Source organism: Delphinapterus leucas, unplaced genomic scaffold (assembly GCF_059928025.1).
Source record: "Delphinapterus leucas isolate spDelLeu-1000000601 "Yukka" unplaced genomic scaffold, BTC_Dleu_Yukka2 spDelLeu_asBTCV2_sq53, whole genome shotgun sequence".
NCBI lineage: Eukaryota > Metazoa > Chordata > Mammalia > Artiodactyla > Monodontidae > Delphinapterus > Delphinapterus leucas.
Genome location: NW_028322262.1, coordinates 4079184 through 4100811, shown reverse-complemented (window position 1 = coordinate 4100811; position 21628 = coordinate 4079184). Strand labels below are relative to the sequence as shown.

Sequence of the window (21628 nt, the reverse complement as noted above, 5' to 3'; positions counted from 1 at the left end):
TGTCATGTCCTATGGCTATATCATTCTTTTAAAGGTTGTGCCCTGCCCCCTTCCCTCCTTATTCAAGACCATTTGTCGTTTATTGATTTACTTAAACAAAACAAATAAACCAATTTTTTTTTTTTTCTGCACAGGGTCTGGTGCTGTCAGGCAGCAGGCTTTGTTGGGAAAGAACACAGCTCAGGAGCAGGGTATCTGGGAGGCAGAGCCTGCCTTGATTACAGCGGCTCTGAATTCTTTTTTTTTTTTTTTTTTTTCTGTACGCGGGCCTCTCACTGTTGTGGCCTCTCCCGTTGCGGAGCACAGGCTCCGGACGCGCAGGCTCAGCGGCCATGGCTCACGGGCCCCAGGCGCTCCGCGGCATGTGGGATCTTCCCGGACCAGGGCACGAACCCGCGTCCCCTGCATCGGCAGTTGGACTGTCAACCACTGCGCCACCAGGGAAGCCCCCAATTCTTTAATCTTTGCTTCTCCTCTTTGAGGTGCTTGTCTTGCTCCCAAAATCATTTTTACTCCAACAGTAAATTCTGTAAGTTGCTTAAGACTTATATGCATTTGAATATAAAAATTATTTTCCTTTAACCAAAAAAAAAATTAAAGTATTGCAAAAGTCAGCCTCCATCCTGTATAGAACTTTGTAAATTTGAAGTTTTGTATCCATGTACTTTCTTAGCAGCAATTGATTTCCTTGAGATAAACCCAGTTCATGATGGGCGTCTCAGGCTTTATGATAACTGGCTGCCCTGTGTTAAATAAAGCACTTCATCTTTGCTAAGGCAAGGTATCAAAAAGAAGTGATGTCTCAGAAGGAAAGTTATATGTAGGAACTATTATAGCTTTCTCCAAAATTCCAAAACTCCATTCTGTGAATCATTTATACCAGCCTGCAAAAGGTTCAATACATTTGTTTTCTGCCATAAACACTTAAAACAAAATTGGATCCGTTGAGTCATATGGTCCAAGCAGAACAGCTTTCTTGGCAGATGGACATGTTGCAGAAACTTAGTCTCACTCAAAACTGGCAGCTTTTCAGGATACTAAATAAATGAGTAAGAATAATACAGCAAAGTGAGATATATGTGGCATTCCAAATCTAAAGAGACCCATAGACTGTTAAAACTTTTCTCAATAGTAGAGGGACAAGATGCAGCAATTTATCTCTCATCTTGGAAGGGATATTTCAACATTCCTATGAGATGGAGCCCCTAGAAATGTCACCAAGGTGGCAAGTCCCTGAATTTTGTGGGATGCATTCCCAAATTCTAACATGCATGTCAAAGTCTCTAGAGTTGCTGATACTTCCTCTTCATCAGATGCAAAATCACCGCATCATAAATGTAATGTATAAACATGACATAAACATGAAGCAACACCCCACCATGTCATGCATGTCAAAGTCTCTAGAGTTGCTGATACTTCCTCTTCATCAGATGCAAAATCACCGCATCATAAATGTAATGTATAAACATGACATCCTTTTGAATTGAGAGGTGTTTCAGGTCATTACAGACTAACTTCTAACATGCATGTCAAAGTCTCTAACGTGCATGTCAAAGTCTCTAGAGTTGCTGATACTTCCTAACATTCTAACATGCATGTCAAAGTCTCTAGAGTTGCTGATACTTCCTCTTCATCAGATGCAAAATCACCGCATCATAAATGTAATGTATAAACATGACATCCTTTTGAATTGAGAGGTGTTTCAGGTCATTACAGACTAGACTATGACAGAACGCTTAACAGTTAATATACCCCTGAGCTAGAATAGTACAATTGTGTTTCTGGCTCTACCTGCTGAAAGCAAACTACCTCTTTGCTCAAAAGTTTAGAGAAGAAAAGCATTGTCCACATCTATCATTGCCTATCAGTTGACAGGAGATGTAATGATTTGCTCCAGCAATGAAACTACATCTAGATTAGCAGATGCAATTGGAATCACTGCATGATTATATTTTCAATAATCTCATTTCATAATGGTTATTTACATCTGTCCTCTGCACAAGCAAAATAGGTAAGTTGAATTAGCTGTGGTAGGAATAAACTCCAGCATTTTTAGGGGCTTGATAGTGACGTTAATCTCTGAAATCCCTCTTGGGATGTGATGTTGTTTCCGGTTTTATATTTTATGTGTAAAGGAAGATCTAGGGGTTTTCACTAGGCTTTCCCTACCATAACAAAGCCCTTTCCACGGGTTAAAGAACCAAGTCCGCTGATGAGCATGTGCTATCTGATTATGTATTTTGGAACTCAGAAGATAGTCACGGTGTGGGTTTAGGTGTCCACTGGGTCTACTATGAAATGGACACACTCCATTGATTATGTGACCTTCATAAGCCTCTCTTCTGACTAGTACATTACAGTTCTATTTTTATCTCCAGGCATCAGTGGGAGGTCAGAGTCAATGTCAAATGCCCTTGAAAAGTCTGATAATTTCACCTTCACCAGTTCATAGTAACCATGGTAAATATTTGCAGGTCTTTAGGGAAAAGCTAGGAGAAATATTAACAATATCCATTTTGGGCTATATAGCTAGGTCTTTCCTCAAGTGGACTCAGTCTTCTTTTCATTAAAATGACTCTGGTTACTGTAAACTGGTTGAGGGATGTCTGTGACTGTATTGTGTTCTAAAACAGATCACGGTTAACACATTTGGGAATTTTTACTTTTACAAATTTAACAGACTACTCATTTATTTTAGTTCTAGGTACATAATGATGAACTATTCAACACCAAAATCTTTGCAGCATAGACATTCTGATTCCTGCTTCAGCTCTGCTCTGCAGTGGAGTTACCATTACTATTTTATCTCTGGAGATTAAGTGCCTCTATTTGCCATCTGCCACCCTGGAATTCCATTATCCCCATTGATTTCTGGGAGCCCAGATCCATGACAGTAGTTTCTGCTTATATTTCTGAACAATAGAAAGTAATCACAGGGACTTCCCTGGTGGTCCAGTGGTTAAGAATGCAGGGGACGCGAGTTCCATCCCTGGTTGGAGAACTAAGATCCCACATGCCACAGGGCAGCTGAGCCGGTGTGTCGCAACTACTGAGCCCGTGCACTCCGGAGCCCGTGCACCACAACTAGATAGCCCACGTGCTGCAAACTACAGAGCCTGTGCACTGTGGAGCCCATGAGCCACAACTAGAGAGAAGCCTGCACATCGCATCTACTGAGCCTGTGTGCTCTGGAGCCTGTGCACCACAACTAGAGAGAAGCCTGCTCGTCGTAATGAGGAGCTCATGCACCACAATGAAAGATCCCTCAGGTTGCAGCGAAGGTCCCACTTGCCCCACCCAAGACCCGATGTAGTTAAATAAGTAAATATATATTTAAAAAGAAAAAAATATGTAATCACAAAGGAGCTCATTAAGGACACTGTGGACTCCCCATGAATATATTTCTTCCAGACTTAATGAAGAGAGTGTATTCTGATCCACCTGAGGGGTGCATTAGGAGATAAATAAACAAATATGACATCATAAATACATTCTACTGTTCCGATCTCACTAAGACTTTGGTTATATCCCTCAGTAATATGACAGGGAATTTCTAGCATTTAATTTAATTAAATGTAAGCACTTTTTGGTCCCAGATTTTAGTCATTTGCAAAGGAAAATGTTAAAGCTACTCCTATCTTCTTGATTTAACATATTGAATCCAGAATCTTGGCTAAGTGAGACCTTATTGCTCTCCTCAGCCTGAGCCAAATTTGTATTTCTTCTACCTTAATCTAAAAACCTTAGGATTAATTCTCACTTGTTTACCTAGGTTTTGGTAAATGTAGAATGTTAAAATCATATGTGAAAAATTTTTGGTATGTGTAATACTTTCCATGTCACACTTTGTACATTACCTTCTGGGCCCTGATGGAACTTGACTCTGGTTATAGATGTAGGAGCATTAAGAATTGTTGGAGATAGGATATGGAGAGGATTAGCAGTCTCTTCTTGCAAGAGAACTGTCTCAGTGGGGAGGAAATTATAGTTTCTTCAAACAAGAGGAAACTAACGTCTTTAAAACAAGAGGTTGAAGAGATAATTCTAAAAGAAAGGCAGTTTAGCAGAGTTTAAAAGTTCAACTTTCCAATCTTATTTGGAATTTTTCCATATGCCTCTATCCTAATATTTAGGACCCCAATCCTTCCCAATCAATACCCTAAATTTGTCATAAAAAGCCTTGCAAGCTTGAGAATCCAATTCTGTAATCTTATAATTTAGGTATGATTTTTTATAGATCTTTATTGGAGTATAATTGCTTCACAATACTGTGTTAGTTTCTGTTGTACAACAAAGTGAATCAGCCATATACATACATATATCCCCATATCTCCTCCCTCTTGAGCCTCCCTCCCATCCTCTCTATTCCACCCCTCTAGGTCATCACAAAGTACCGAGCTGATCTCCCTGTGCTATGCTGCTGCTTCCCACTAGCTAAATATTTACCATTTGGTAGTGTATATATGTCAATGCTACTCTTACTTCACCCCAGCTTGCCCCTCCACCCCGTGTCTTCAACTCCATTCCCTATATCTACATTCCTGCCCTGCCACTATGTTCATCAGTACCACATTCATATGGGAATACAAAAGACCCTGAATAGCCAAAATAATACTGCAAAGAAAAGTGGAGCTGGAGGAATCAGGCTCCACAACTTCAAACGATACTACAAAGCTACAGTAATCAAGACAATATGGTGCTGGCACAAAAACAGAAATATAGATCAATGGAACAAGATAGAAAGACCAGAGATAGACCCACACACATATGGTTGCCTAATTTATGACAAAGGAGGCAAGAACATACAATGGAGAAAAGACAGCCTCTTCAATAAGTGGTGCTGGGAAAACTGGACAGCTACATGTAAAAGAATGAAATGAGAACACTACCTAACACCATACACAAAAATACACTCCAAATGGATTAAAGACCTAAATGTAAGACCAGACACTATAAAACTCATAGTGGAAAACATAGGAAAAACACTCTTTGACACAGGTATGACTTTTATAAATATGAGCACTATGTCTATAGAAGATGAGGTTTTATTTTATGGTAGTCAGCTCCCTTATAAGAGATTGGGGCAGGAAAATTAGTGTTGTGAATTCATCATTTTTTTTGCTCCAAATTTCACAGCCCATTTGGAAGCCATAAAAGCAAAGAAACAGAAACAAACAAAAAACCTTCCTAATGTAAAATTAATGTGTCTGCTACATAGTTCTCCCTTCCAAATTTCTTGCAAAGTGCTTCATTTGGTCATGCTAACCTGTAATTATGTAGGAAAGAGAATTCTGTAAAAAGGCAGCATCAGCCTAGCTGTGTTGGCACAGTAGAAATCCTCTATGCAGTGGTCCATCTAGAAATATTATTTTGGGGGGGAGAATTTTTGTGGATGAGGATAGTGGCTTCAGTACTATTTAATTTGTTACTATGAGTAAAGGATTGTTTAAGTTTTCATTTTCTTCTTGTGTCAATTTTTGTAGGTTATGTATTTCCAGAAATTAAAAAACATTTTTTTTAACCTCAATTTTATTTACTGACCTAGAGCATTGGTTCTTAAATGAGGGCTAATTTGCCCTCAATGGGATTTTTTTTTTTTTTTTTTTGGTCACAACAGGATTTTTTCTATTGACATTTAGTAGGTAGAAACTAGGATGCTGTGAACTATCCTGCAATATAGAGGACAACCTTCCCATCAACCAAACCTTATTTGATCCAAAATGTTAATAGTGCCAAGGTTGAGGAACCTTGGTCTAAAGTGTTTTGTGATATGTCTCAATAGAATTTTAAAACTCTACTGCATATTTTGTATGTTATCTTTTTGTATGTTACCTCTGTGGCTTTCTTATTTTACTCAAATCTTGACCTGACAATTTTTGCTATTTTGACAATTTTTCAAATGTATATAACATTTTTGTTCTTGTTAGCAGCAGAACCTATCCTAAAACCTATCCAGCATTTTCTTCTAAATTGTATCATTTCTTTGTAGTAGTATCTCCATAATATGTCATATCTGGTTAAGAGAGAAGGTGAATGATAAGTTAATGGTAAGCTGAGGAGGAATGTAATCAAAAGAACAGCAATCTTTATCAAAATGTGAGATTCATAGGTAACATCTTGATTTTGCTTAATTAATATGTCATTCTTATTTGGACAGTAGTCGTGGACAGGTAAAAAAGAGAAGGAAAAACATTGATATCTCCTTGTAAAATGTAAATTTCCCCACATGTCTATTAGGAGGAATTTGCAATTAATAAATCTTTATTTTTTCTCCCTAATGAGAAGACAAATCTTGTTCTTAAATAATCTTTAATTGTTAGTTGAAAGAAATGAAGATGACTCCAAGTGAAAAAACAGGATATGGAAGAGAAACTCTGACAAACAATTCTGAAAGATTCAAGTGATAAATGCGTTAATTTTAGATTCTAAAATTTTATATGTAGAATGCATAAATTTTGAAATTTATGTATAAAATTACATAAAATTATATATATTTGATAAATAGTTCTGAATAAAAAACACCTATACATTGCATATACATTTTAATTTTCTTTGCTTTTCATGGCAAGTAACTAAAATTATTTCTGACATATTGTATTTTTATGTTTATGAATGGTTAAAAGATTTAGGTATCATCGCATTTAACAACAGTTCTACAACTTCGGTGTGCATTATACTTATCTGAGTAAGGTTGATGAATATGCAAATATCTGGTCCCTCTTTCAGAGATTTTGATTCAATTTTCAAATTAGAGCTGCTCTATCTATCTATGCATCCACACACTCCTTAGGGATATAATAAGGTTTGAGAGATGTGAGTAACTGTGTTTTAACCTAAATACCAAAATAGAGAAAAACAATATATCTAAATATTCTATGGCAAGTTTATACTTAATACATGACAGCAAAATTCAGTCATAGGAAAAATAATTATTAAGCACCTAAAATTTGAAAAATAACATTGCTCTTTTTTGGAACAATATATATGCAAAACAAACAAATAAACAAAAAATTGTGTACTCACATTGGTCAGCCTTAGCTAAGTTATGCTTAAGTTATAAACCACAAAGTTTCAGGGACACATACAAAAAAGGAAATAAAAATGATGCATTTCCTATTATTGTGACATGTTCATGATGGTTTGTCTGTGGATGTGCTTCTCATTTTTATTAAAGGAACTGAGCTAGATGACCAGTCCCAGTTAAATATATTTCTGTTTTCATGGGAAATGGAAAAGATAAAATGATGGAACCATCAAAGGTTCTTAAAGATTTTCCTTGGAAGTGCCTCATCCCTCTTCTGTTCATATTTTATTGGTCAAATTCAGTGTAAGTACAATAGTCAAGCCTGGAGTTAATGAGATAGGAATGTAAGTCCTCTCATAGTGAAGAGACAACAAATATTTTGTAAACTAATACAATCCTAAAATTGTAGGATTTTACAATCATAAATTTGTACAATACTGACTTGAAGAAATTTTAAATATGATGTTTGTGAAATATGCTATCTAAAATTTATTTCCAAGTATTCTAGCAGAAATGCAATTAAAATTATAGATAAATCTCTTAGTGAATTTTAATCAACATGCAAGATGTATTACTTTTAAGTGTCCTATTCAAGAATGAAAGCTGGATGTGAGTGTGGGGTGAGGGGCAGAGAGGAAGAGAGGAAAAGTGTCAGTTGTATCTATGCTTTAGAAATTCTAGATTTCCTAGATGAATATTAGAGATTTATTAATCAGAATAAAATTTTACAAGAAATACTTTTTTTACTTGTTTTAATAAGTGATGTTCAAGATATATTGATTTCTTAGAAATATTATAACAACATCTCTGACTTTGAATTTACAGAAAAACCTAATATAATACACACTTTTGAGTGGTGTTATTGTCCTAGGGCTTAGATTCAGAGGATTTTTCCACTTGAAATTAATTTCATCTTACACTAAAATAATTTTACTTCTGTCAGAAACAAACCCTACATAAGTTGTATGAAGGTGGATAAAGGCTAGAAAGCTAGGAATTTACTGGATCTTTAAGAAAAGATTGTACAAGTTTTTGTGTCTTTTTACTCATAAATATAGGTGTGTGTGGTGGTGGATTTTTTTCTCGTACTTGCTTTAATTTTAGCATCCACCTGGTAATGTTTAGGGGAGAGAGGAAACCTACAGCTTTCATCCAACTATATCAGTGGTAACATCTACCACAAAGAACCTTGTTATTTGACCTGGTTCAGATCAGTGTGCACCAGGAAGGAAGGTGAGGTTTAGAAAAACATGCCAAAGATGATTACAGTATGAGGTAAAATGGCATAAATATATTTAAGGAAAGAGGGTATATTAATTTATAGTTGTCTACTATGAAAGCAATGGAACTAAATGATTACTACATGGGAGATGCATTTTAAACTGGCCCTCAAAAATTGTATCATGGTTGGAGACAGCCAGGTAGAACAGAACAGCGTGAAGGAGCAGATAATGAAAATTTATGAAAGCATCAGAGTATTCTCTTTGTGGGAGATTTCACAAACCCAAGCCTCCAATTATTTTTTTTTAGTAGAGTTATAGTCAGTTTAAAGCACACATATTCAGCAGTAAAACTTCAGATAGTGATATCATAGACAAATATCTACATTGTAACTTATGAGCTTACATCCTAATTTTAGTTAAAGTTCTGGTGAAACTCACTTTTACTCTATTTACTGTTGTTCTTTTTAATTAGCATGAATTGGCGTTAGTATTAGTATATGAATAGAAGTGAGGTGAAACCTTTCAAGAACTTACAGAAAAGTAAAAAATTCAAATATTTAGTCCAAAACCTTATACTTCCAGGTAATTGCACTGTTCTTATCTTAGGATAAATCTTAAATACATACTTTAAAATTTTCCTTTAATCAGGAAGACTAATTCTTGAAGAAAAATACTGTGCCCATTTTCTCTTTATTTAATTTTCTTTTTTTAACTTCCGCCTTCCCTTCCTTCCTTCCTTCCCTCCTTCCTCCTTCCCATCCCTTCCCATTCTTCCCCTTCCCCTTCCCCTTTCTTTCTTTCTTTCTTTCTTTCTTTCTCTCTCCCCTCTTCTCTCTCTCTCTTCACAATTTACTATGAACAGGAAGCAGAAAACATGACAGAAGGAATGTACCCTTCTATCTTGGGAGCGATTTTCAAATCTCTTAGTTCAGCCTTGAGATTATTCTCCATCATTTGCATCTACAGCTCTACAGTTGGCTTCCAAAGTGTTATTCTGCTATTTAGCCCCTGACTCTCAACTCAAGTCGTTTCTCAAATTCTTTCTTCTATTTTCTTAGTTAGGTTTATGTCATTTCGAACAATTGACTATGTGCCATTTATCTCTGAGGGAATCTTAGAAAAAATTATATTAATGATTCATGGGTTTTTTTTAATGGCCTGGAAAGCAGCTCTGAACTCAGATATTTTTTGTTTTATCTAGAAACTTTCTTGGAGCTTGGGTTAGATGTGAGGAATTATTCACAATTACTTTGACAATAACTAAATGCCCTTAATAGAGTGACAGACTTTATTTAGGAATTCAATGTCACCATCCAGGAATAAGATGATCAACCAAGGACACCATCCAAGACAGAAAAGACATAATTAATTGAACCCCATTTATAGAGCATCCTTGAAAATTTCTGGCTGGTGAAATCTATAAAGACCCATGAAGTAATCAATCACATGTCCATGTACAACTTTTTTCCTCTAGAATTTTTCTTCATTTTTTTTGAGAATATTTTTGTAGTTTTAATATATGTATTAGGTAACATCATTCTCATTTTCAAACACTACAGTGAACTCCCATTGGAATTAGAACCCTATTAGAATTCTCGAAGAGATTAAATTTTAAACACGTCTTCCAAGGCCCAGTCCGACCTGGTTTACTTCTCTGTTCTCACTTTCATTTCCCCTTTTCCTATAGTCACTTGTCTTTTTATTATTCCACTTTAAAGGTATATTTTCCCTTTCCTTCTTATGGAATATTCTGCCACCAGATCTTCTGAAGGCTGACTCCCTCATTTATGTATCTGTTCCTTTTCACCTTTCCAACACATCTTTTCTTTTCTTTCTTTTTTTTTTTTTTGCGGTACGCGGGCCTCTCACTGTTGTGGCCTCTCCCGTTGCAGAGCACAGGCTCCAGACGCACAGGCTCAGCAGCCAGGGCTCACGGGCCCAGCCGCTTCGCGGCATGTGGGATCTTCCCGGACCGGGACACGAATCTGTGTCCCCTGCATCGGCAGGTGGACTCTCAACCACTGCGCCACCAGGGGAGCCCTTTTTTTTTTTTTTTTAAGTGTGGTAAGGACACTTAACGTGAGATCTACCCACTTAACAAATTTTTAAGTGCACAAGAGAGTATTGCGAACTATAGGCAACTTGTTGTACAACACATCTCTAGAACTTATTCATCTTGCATGAATCAAACTATTCAGGCTTAAAAAAGAAGGAAATTCTGCCATATGTGACAGCATGAATGAACCTGGAGGACATTATGGTAAGTGAGGTAAGCTGGTCACAGAAGGACAAATACTGCATGATTCTACTTATATAAGGTACCTAAAATAGTCAAACTCATAAAAGTAGAGAGTAGAATTGTGGTTACCAAAGGCCAGGGGAAGGAGAAAATAGAGAATTGTTGTTCAGTTTTTCTTGACCATCGAACTCCTGATCCTTTATCACTCTCAGGAATATGTGCTATTTTGTTGCTTTCTTAGCATTTATGCCTTTCTAAAAGAATTCTGTCCATTTTATTTTTTGCACATGTTTTTCATAGTCTGTTTCCATGAGCCACATACTACAAAATTTAAAAATGCTTTTGAATTCCAGATATTTGAGAATTAGTATTTTTATAATTGTTATTGTAAATAGAATTTGTACCAGATATTTTAAGTTATAAGGCCAAAATCAATTTATAATGAAAGCAATAATCCCCTACTTCACCATTCCCTGAAAGTAGCCCAATTTCCTAGAGACAAATACTTTTAATAGTTTCTATTTTTACTTCTTCCTTCTTTTGGTGATTACTTAAATAATGTTCTGTATTTTGAAAAGTGAAAACTTGATAGTACTAAATTGAACCATGTGATTTTTGAGAAACTTAGTGAGGAGGGTAATTAAATTTTTAAAATATGAAGGGAATGGGAAATATATTAGGTACTTACTATGTATCTTTTCCTTACTCACTCAGTATAAAATTTGTATATAATATTTTTTTCCAAAGTAATAAAGGAAAATTTAATATCATGTAGCAAATATTTAAGCAAGTGATGAAATATTATTAGACTTTATCTCTAATATCCAGGTAAATCATGTTATGTGTCAAGAAAAGTAGCACTTAGGTGGAGATAAATTGGATTTAAAGAGATAAATCCAGTCAACAAAGGATTCTTGTAATAGATTGAAATGTCAGAACCTAATATGATGCATTAAAGAGACTAGTTTTGCAACTATAACAAAATTATCTCCTTCTAAAGTGTTTAGGATTTTTTGACATTTTACTCCAGCATCTAATTTAATACCTTATTGATGATTAAGAATAAGGAAATGAAAAAATGAAACCCTATATTTTAAGAATGTTGTAAAACAATGTCATTATAAATATAGCATATTAATGTCAAATGATATATACTATAGTATTGATAAAATAAAATGTAACTTAATAATACGTATATTCATAGCTACTATAGTATCTTTCCATTTTTTATTTTTAGGGAGGAGAACTTTTTTTGTTTATTTCTGTTACAGATTTGTGAATAAATTGTGGGAATTTATAGCTGGAATTAAGGTGTCCCAATTGGTAGTTTAATACTCCAGTCACTCTAATTTAGTATTAGAAGGAGCATAAAACATTGGAAATGCAGAAGTAAAACATTAATCCTTGTTATAAGTCTCAATTCAGTGAATTTTCAATCTAGATACTTTTCTATTCTTTGTCTAAGAAGAATGGAATTTTTATTGACATAATAAATTTGCATGTGATTTTACTCACAATTATTATTTACAAACATAAGTAATGAAACAATAGAAATTTAATTTAAATAATTTTATTTTAATAAAGATTATTGGTTATTTCCAGTAGCATGATTCATTTCAAATTAGAGCAAAACACAGAAAGCTCTTTAAATTAACTTCAGCAAGTTTAAGAATATGTAAATGATAGATCCATATTTATTTCAGAATATCAATTCAGATTTGTAATGACAGAAAAAAAAGATAGGTCTTTCAAATTCTAAATTTTCAATGTTACTCAAGACAATTTTCAAAAGAGAGTTCCTTAGTTTCTATAGATTATATTTTAGTAGGAATTCCAGTTCTAATTTTAGGTTTATTTGTGTGTTTACTTATTATCCAACAAATAATTATTAGCTATTTCCTGTTATCTGGTCAATGATTTCCAAAGTGCCTACTATTTGTCAATCACTGTTCTAGATAATGGAATTATGGTGATTAAAAAGCCAAAAAAAAAAATTCCTGCTCTCATTGAGCTCACAATTCTGGGAGAAAATAGGAAAAACAATATTAAAGGTAAGTAAATACAAATCATAATAAGTGCTTAGCAGAAGATTAAACAGCTATTACAAAGATCCAGTTATTAACAAAATAAGCAGATCCCTTTAGAGAAAGTTCTTATATTTTCCCATTTTTGAGTTTTTAAAATTCGTTTTACATTTTAAAATTTGCTTCATGAAAATTAAGGTTAAGCTTATGAAAGCACATGCCAATAAAATGATCTTATTAAGATTTTTTTTTAATATACAAAAGGTACAACTAGGTTTGTTGATCAAATTTAGTTTATGTGTGAATGGAAGGGAAGATTAAGAATTTTATGTGTTATATGTGCAAAAGAGAATGAAAGAGAGAGAGTTGAGAGAGAGATTGATTTAGAAGGGCTGGGATATAAAAGCTCCCAGCAGTAGTGCAGGAATGATATCTATCACCCAAGTAAGTTGACAGATGTTTGTACCCTGTTCATGTCACTTTAATAGACTTTATTGCGTAGAATTAGTGAATAATGTATAAGGTTAAATATAAATGTGTAATGAAAAAGTATAAAGCATTTCCAGTTTTGACTTGTTCCCAATATTCTTCAAGATAAATGAGATAGATGTAAAACAATTGGAGAGAAAATTCAAGCACTGTGAAAATACGTTTTTAAAAATAAACCCCTTTAAGAAAATAATACAGCTAAATCCATGAAGTATAATTTTTTGCAAAAGCTCATTCAGACAGACATGAATATATATTTAAGTAATTTATGATGTTCCTAACTTTCAATTCAAGTTATAAATAATTCAATATATTCATATGTATTTATGATTACATTCAATTAAAATATTTTCTTAATTTAATTTTTGGCTTTTTGGAAATAAAAAAATCATATAAATAAAGTCAAATCAATTAATGTCTTAATACTAAGTTCTAATAGTATACACGGTTTTAAATTTCCATGTCTTAGCTTTTGTTCCTTAAGTCCAAAATACCAATTTTTGTCTTGTATTAAATATTAAATGTTTATTTCATGTTCAGGTAATAAGATATAGAAACATGGAGAATAGAACATACATTAGTAGTTGAGCATGATTTTAAATGAATAATATTGTGTTTTATTTGACATTGAAATAATATTAAGATCATTATTATTACTATTATTATTTTAGTATTTTGTCACTATCAGTATCTTTGAAAATCTTTAATTTGGTGAAAGAAAACTTTGTTAATGTTGGTATTTAAGCACTTAGCACAATTTCAGTGTTACAGAACAGTAAAAAATCATTAATTCTTTCCATTTGATTTTTTCTTAACACCTCTATCACCTTACTCAAAATAACACTGTATTTCTTCTTTTTGCATTCAGTATTTAATTGTCATCATTAGACTGTGATTTTTTTTATTAATCGGTGTACTAGATAGTAAATTCTTTTTATTTCAGAATTAACCTCAATATAGTTAAGTCAAGTGCTCCAAAAAAAATGTGGATTGGTAAATTTCATTAGCCTCCCTCTGTGTGATTTATAGTCTTGTCTCTTAAATAATGTAATTTGAGACAATAAGTAAGATCCTTCACAGCGAAGGTGCCTTTCTTCTCTTGCTACATATCACTTATTCCTTCTATGAATATTAAAACACTGCTTAAATTATAACAGCACCTTTCAGGGGTTATCGTTAGTACTTCAAGAACAAATTTAATATCTTTCATGGTAGATGATCACAATAAATGAGACAGTAACTAAAGAACTCAAATGAAAAATATAGGTCACATCCAATCTGTGACTTTTGACCCTAAATCAATTCTTTTGCTCAGCATGGTGAGAACTGATTCACAGGCTTATGGTGGAAAATTGATATATAAGACTGTCTTTTAACATTCCATAATGATTTGAGAAAATTTAGCAACAATATCTTCTCATTCCCATAAAACTTAGCTTCTGGAAACATAATCTAAACGATTTCAAGCCTTACTGCCACTTCCTATTAACTGTAATCCTGAACTTTTGACCTCTGTGACCCTCAGTTTCCCTATTTTAAAAAATTATAAGTAAAATAATTATCCTTTGGGTTTCTTTAATATTACATAAAGAATGAAACAATTAAATGTAGAGGACAATATATGTATTAATTATGAATTTCTAAAAGGATAGGGTAAATACTACTAATGTGCTGGCAGGTTCTCATTATGGGGAAGAGTTCCTTCCATAAAGTCTGAAACTTTGTAGAAAGACAGGCCATTAGTGAGGAAATATTAGCCAAAACATCCCTAATGACTAATTAGAAGACACACTTTGGAACTATGTCTGCCATGTGCTTTTTTAATTTCCACATCAAAGTTTGTAATTATGATACTCTTTTTATCAGGAAAAGAATCTCACAATGGATTAAAGCTTTTTGAGAAGACTCTATTAATGACTGAAATTTTCAAAAGGTGAAACAGAAATGTGTGAAACTACATGCTATGTCTGAACAGACAGGCTGTTTTCTGATAATGAACTTGACTTGCTTAACTGTGTATTTCTCTTTGAACATAACTTTGAATTGGCATAACTACTTAAAGTTCTAGATCATCTGGCTACTCTTTAGTGTTCAAATATCATTGTGGAAATACTCTTGATTATTTTCTTCATATTTTTAACATACTTAAGTCCACCCTTCTGCCAGCATTCATATAGCAAATTCTCTAGGAGACTATACACGATACCATTTCTATTATATAATATTATCTCCAAATTGATTATTAGCAACAAGATGAACAAATTTTATATCAATTGTTAGGGACAAGAATAAGGATTTATTGTTTTGATAATGAAGAAATCAGACTATTTCTTCATTTTGAAAATTACATTTCTTCGGGGAAAAAATGAGTTTGTTTATAACAGTAGTTGCCTGAGATACATTTTCCACATATGTAAGTATTTACTTGTCTTATGAAAATCAAGGGGCAAAATACATATGGTAAAATGAATGAAGTGAACTAAATCTACAAATACAGCATGATGATGTTTACATGTGTATTCTCCCATGTAATCACAACCCAGAACAAGATACAGAACTGTTTCAGCACCCATGAAGGCACTTCCCTGCCCTTTCTCAGTCTAAACTAGCCCCTAGATTTAACTACTATTCTGAATTCTCTCCTCATCAATTAGATTTGATTATCCTAGAACTTGCCATAAATGGAATCATATAGCAGTTACTACTTTTGTCTTGAGTTGATTTCACTCAGTACTATGTCTGTTAGGTTTATTCATGTTGTATATATTCGAAGTGTATTCTTTTGTACTTCTCTGTAATATTCCTTCATAAGATTTACCACAATTTACCCATTCTCTATTGTTAAGCATATGGGTTTTTCCCAGATGCTTATTATTATGAATAAATATGTTATCAATATTTTTGTCTTTGTGTGGACTCACTTCTCTTGTGTATACATTTAGGAGTGGAAATAATGGAAATGGCCAGCTATCCTGAAGCAGTTTTATAATTTTACATCCCTACCAGCCATGTATTCAATTTTTCCACCTATTCCACACATTTGGTAGTTTCTTTCTTAGTTAATTATAGTTGTCCTAGTAGCTGTATTTATTTGTACTTTTAATTTGTATTTATGTAACAGTATTTCTTTGTATTTTTAATTTGTGTTTTCCTGATGAATAGTGATGTTGACTATATTTATTACGCTTATTAGCTATTTAAATATAATTTATATGAAAATTCTTTTCAAGGGACATTTCCCATTATTTTTATTTTTTTCCTTATTGATTTGGAGAAGTCTTTTCTATATTCTGAATATGAGTCCTACAGCACATACATATAACAAATATATATTTTCTTCTACTATTTCTTTGGTGTTTTCACTTTCTTCATGAGGTTTATTGGCAAAGGAAAAAATCTTTATTATAAAGCCAATTTTTAATTTTTTGTTTTAGGACTAGTTCTTCAGTGTTTTTGATTCCTATATTAGAGATCTTTACCTATTGCAGGGTCATATAGATATCCCTCTGTGTTTTCTTATAGAGACTTTAGATTTCTTTTCACAGTTATGCCTATGAACTAAGTTTTGTCAATTTCATTGAATGGTATAAGATAGTTGTCAAGTTTTATTTATTTTTTACCATTATAGAGATAAAATTACTTGATTCAATTATCTTTCATTAATTTATTGCTTCAACATAATTTCACCTCTTTAATCTTCGATATAAGTCAAGTGCCCAAATATATGGATCTATTTTAGTACTATTGATATTGTTTGTCTATTCTTATGCCAGTACACTATGATGCTAATAACTAGCTTTTTCAGTAATTTGTCAAATCTGGGATGTATGTCCTCCAATTTTATTCTTCCTCAAGAATATATTGACTACAGTAGGTTCTTTGCATTTCAAACTAAATCTTAGAATCACCTTCTCACTTTCTACAAAAGTTAAAAAAATCTTAGACATTTTCATTGAGATTTTAGTGACTATATAAGAATATGAGGAAAATTGATACTTTTACAATGTTTTCACAAATTTGGTATCTGTTCAATTATTTAGAACTTCTTTAATGTTTTTACAGCAATGTTTGTACCCTTTATTGTAGGTTTTAGAAATCTTCTGAAATGTATTCTGCTGATTTTATATTTTTGATGTTATTAATGGTATTTAAAATTTTACTTCTAAATTGTTTGATGCTACTATTCAGAAATATACTTAATTTAATCATATTGACTGTGCATCTGGCAACTTTTAAAGTTTACTTATTACCTGAAATACTTTGTTTAGTATTCAAAACCATGATTAGGTATTAATAACTTGATATAATATTAAGCTAAATACAAACTTATGGAAATTAATTGAACAATGATTCTTTTAAATAAAAGGCTCAAGATGGGTTGACCCCCAGACATCGATAATTAAAACAAAAAAACAAAAAAATACATATCAGATAGTAAGAAAGTAACAGAAAAGAATAAGTTAGTGCAAGTAAGGTTATTCACTGTGTAAGTCCTCTAAAGTTTACAGAAATCTAGTGGAGGTTATTACATTCTGGAGTTTGATTTGGTATAGATATCATTGTACCTATATTTAATAGGCAGGTCCTGGCTGGAAAAAAATCTCTCTGTCTATAAATTCACCTGTTTATATGTCTGTATATATATATATAATTAGCATTTAGCAGTGGTTTATAGTTTTGAATTCCAATAATTGCTCCTATTATAAGGAATTCAGAAGTAGAAATAAGTAGGCCAATGATAGAATGACAAGAAAAGCTAAAATTTAAGAGGAAAGAAGTAAAAAAACTAATTTTATGCCCATTGTTTCTTTGTTGGAAACCTACTCATTATTCATAATTCACTTTAAATGTGTCTTCTTTGTGAAACAGTTAAAAAATAAATTCCTATCTTCGCTAAAATATTACCATGCATTCTTCTATCATAACATATAAAACAATTTATCTAAATACATATAATTATCCCAAACTGGACTGTAAGTTTTTTGAGAGAAGGCAAAGAATTGTATTTGTCACTAAGTGCCTGGCAGAAAACAGAATTCATCTGGAGATGAACTGAAGAGCCTCCTGGAAGATGGAGATGAACAGAGGTACCACAGCCAACAGTCAGTCTCAACTGCCAGACCTGTGAATCAGGCCATCTGAGACACTCCAATCCTAGTGAAGTCATCATGCGACTATGGCCATATGAGCAACATCAGGCATGACCCACAGAAGACCTATCCATACTGACAACCCACAGCATTATGAGAAATAGTAAATTGTTGTTCTAAGTCACTTCAGGCTGTGGAGATTTGTGATGCAGTAATAGGTAAAGGAAGCAATTGTCATTTTGTGTAAACTATTTTTGATAATAGCAGATGGAAAATGATTTATTTTGTGAAGTAGTATTTATCATAAAAATAAAACCAAAAATTATAAAAATGAAAACACCTATAAATACAGATGAGGACATGTTGAGTGAAATATTAAATGAAATTCAGTGAATAGTTAAATTTATATCTATAACTACTAAGAAAATAGGCAATCTAGAATAAAACCTCATATTACATGAATGAAAAGTCATTCGATAAAAATTCAGCTCTTGTTTCTGATTTTAAAAATAATGCAAAGGGGGCTTCCCTGGTGGCGCAGTGGTTGAGAGTCCGCCTGCCGAGGCAGGGGACACGGGTTCGTGCCCCGGTGCGGGAAGATCCCACATGCCGCGGAGCGGCTGGGCCCGTGAGCCATGGCTGCTGAGCCTGCGCGTCTGGAGCCTGTGCTCCACAATGGGAGAGGCCACAACAGTGAGAGGCCCGCGTACCGCAAAAAAAAAAAAAAAAAAAAAAAAGCAAAGGACATGGACATGTATACACACACATACCCACCTTGGCAAAACAGAAAACATTATAACCAAACTGTGTAAAATAATATCATTCTTATATTCCTATACATCTTTCCCATTTTATATGGATTATCACTCCCTAACTTTCCGAGTTCATTACTGTCCTTCTTTGTCCATTTCTTTATAATGTATTGTTATGATCTGAATTATGTCCCCCCCCCCAAATTCATATGTTGAAACCCTAATCCCTAGTACCGTAGAATGTGAGACTATTTGGAATAGTGTCTTTAAAGAGGTAATTAAGGTTAAAAGAGATCATAAGGGTGGGGCCCTAATCTAATAAGACTATGTCCTTATTAGAAGAGGAAGAGACTCCAGGGGTACAGGCATACAAAGAAAAGGCTATGTGAGGACACAGCAAGGAGGTGGCTGTCTTCACGCCAAGGAGAGACACCAATGCTGTCAGCACCTTGACTGTGGTCTTTCAGCTTTCTGAACTCTGAGAAAATAAATTCCTGTTGTTTAAGCTACCATTCTGTGGTATTTTGTTATGGCAGCCCTAGCTGATGTAGGGGAGGAAAGACTTTCTTTCTACCCTCCTAGGTTCAACAGCTGTCTCTATGAAATAAACTGATAAGAGGCAGACTAACAGGAGAAAAGATACATAAGTTTATTAATTTTTAATATCACATGCACGAGGGCATTACAGAAGAAAAGTGAATACCCCAAAAAAGCAGAAACATGGGAGAGCTTACGTTCAAGAAGAAAACAAATATGTGGTATGTCGGTGGAATTATCTAAAGTTGACTCTGTCTTGAATAAAAGCAAGACTAGACTAGGAACAGTCTAAAATAGACATTGTGAAGAAAACAGGGAAAAGAATTATTTATTTTACATTCCTTTATTCTAATATTTTAATCTACTCTATACTATACTAAATTTTATAAGGTGTGAAAATAAATAAAAGACAACTTCATTTAAAACATTATCAGGAAGTTTAGAAGGGAAAGCTCTCATGCACATACCAGCCTGAATAATCAGAAGGAAGAAGGAAGAGAAGCAATTTTTAAAGGGTCTTTTTGTATAGAATTCTTTGTGTAACATTCTCTGGGCTTCAACTTTTTATCCATGATGTTAAGAACGTTGTTTTTCTTCTGGTATGAGGGAGGACATTTTTTACATGGGAATTTCATCTCCTGCTTTTAAGAAAAGAAATGAATGTCTATTTAGGTCTTCTGGCCATTTTTTAACTGGATTGATTGTTTTTATGATATTGAGCTCCATGAGCTGTTTGCATATATTGGAGATTAATCCTCTGTCCATTGTTTCATTTGCAAATATTTTCTCCCATCCTGAAGGTTGTCTTTTCATCTTGTTTATGGTTTCCTTTGCTGTGCAAAAGCTTTTAAGTTTCATTAAGTCCCATTTGTTTATTTTTATTTTCATTACTCTAGGAGGTGGGTCAAAAAAGATCTTGCTGTAGCTTATGTCAAAGAGTGTTTTTCCTGTGTTTTCCTCTAAGAGTTTTATAGTATCTGGTCTTACATTTAGGTCTTTAATCCATTTGGAGTTTATTTTTGTGTATGGTGTTAGGGAGTGTTCTCATTTCATTCTTTTACATGTAGCTGTCCAGTTTCCCCAGCACCACTTATTGAAGAGGCTATCTTTTCTCCACTGTATGTTCTTGCCTCCTTTGTCATAAATTATGTGACCATATGTGCATGGGTTGATCTCTGGGCTTTCTACCCTGTACCATTGATCTATATTTCTGTTTTTGTGCCAGTACCATACTGTCTTGATTATTGTAGATTTGTAGTATAGTTTGAAGTTGGGAAGGCTTATTCCTCTGGCCTGCTTTTCTTTCTCAAGATTACTTTGACTATTCAGTGTCTTTTGTGTTTCCATACGAATTGTAAAATTTTTTATTCTAATTCTGTGAAGAATGCCAGTGGTAGTTTGATAGGGATTGCATTGAATCTGTAGCTTGCTTTGGGTAATATAGTCATTTTCACAATATTGATTCTTCCAATCCAAGAACATGGTATATTTCTCCATCTGTTTATGTCATCTTTGATTTCTTTCATCAATGTTTTATTGTTTGAGTACAAGTCTTTTGCCTCCTTAGGTAGGTTTATTCCTAGGTATTTTATTCTTTTTGTTGTGATGGTAAATGGGATTGTTTCCTTAATTTCTCTTTCTGAGCTTTTGTTGTTAATGTATAGGAATGCCAGAGATTTCTGTGCATTAATTTTGTATCCTGCAAGCAGAAGACCTAAATAGATATTTCACAAAAGAAGACATACAAATGGCCAAGAGACACATGAAAAGATGCTAAAAATCACTAATTATTACAGAAATGCAAGTCAAAACTACAATGAGGTATTACCTCACACCAGTCAGAATGGCTATTATCAAAAACTCTAGAAACAATAAATGCTGGAAAGGGTGTGGTGAAAAGGGTACACTCCTGCATTGTTGGTGGGAATGGAAATTGATACAGCCACTATGGAGAACAGTATGGAGGTTCCTTTAAAAACTAAAAATAGAACTACCATGTGACCAGCAATCCCACTACTGGGCATATACCCTGAGAAAACCATAATTCAAAAAGAGACATGTACCACAATGTTCATTGCAGCTCTATTTACAATAGCCAGGACATGGAAGCAACCTAAATGTCCACCAACAGATGAATGGATAAAGAAGATGTGGCACATATATACGAGGAACATTACTCAGCCATAAAAAGAAACGAAATTGAGTTATTTATAGTGAGGTGGATGGACCTAGAGTCTGTCATACAGAGTG

General features: G+C 33.7%; 1 long non-coding RNA gene across 1 annotated transcript in view; it reads left to right on the top strand.

The window, feature by feature from the left end:
- Positions 1–19722, top strand: part of LOC149743923 (uncharacterized) — a 29030-nt gene extending 9308 nt beyond the window's left edge. The window contains exon 2 of the long non-coding RNA XR_016391672.1: positions 135–19722. This is a non-coding gene — a long non-coding RNA (uncharacterized LOC149743923). The remainder of the gene's footprint in view (positions 1–134) is intronic.
- Positions 19723–21628: the final 1906 nt, after the last annotated feature.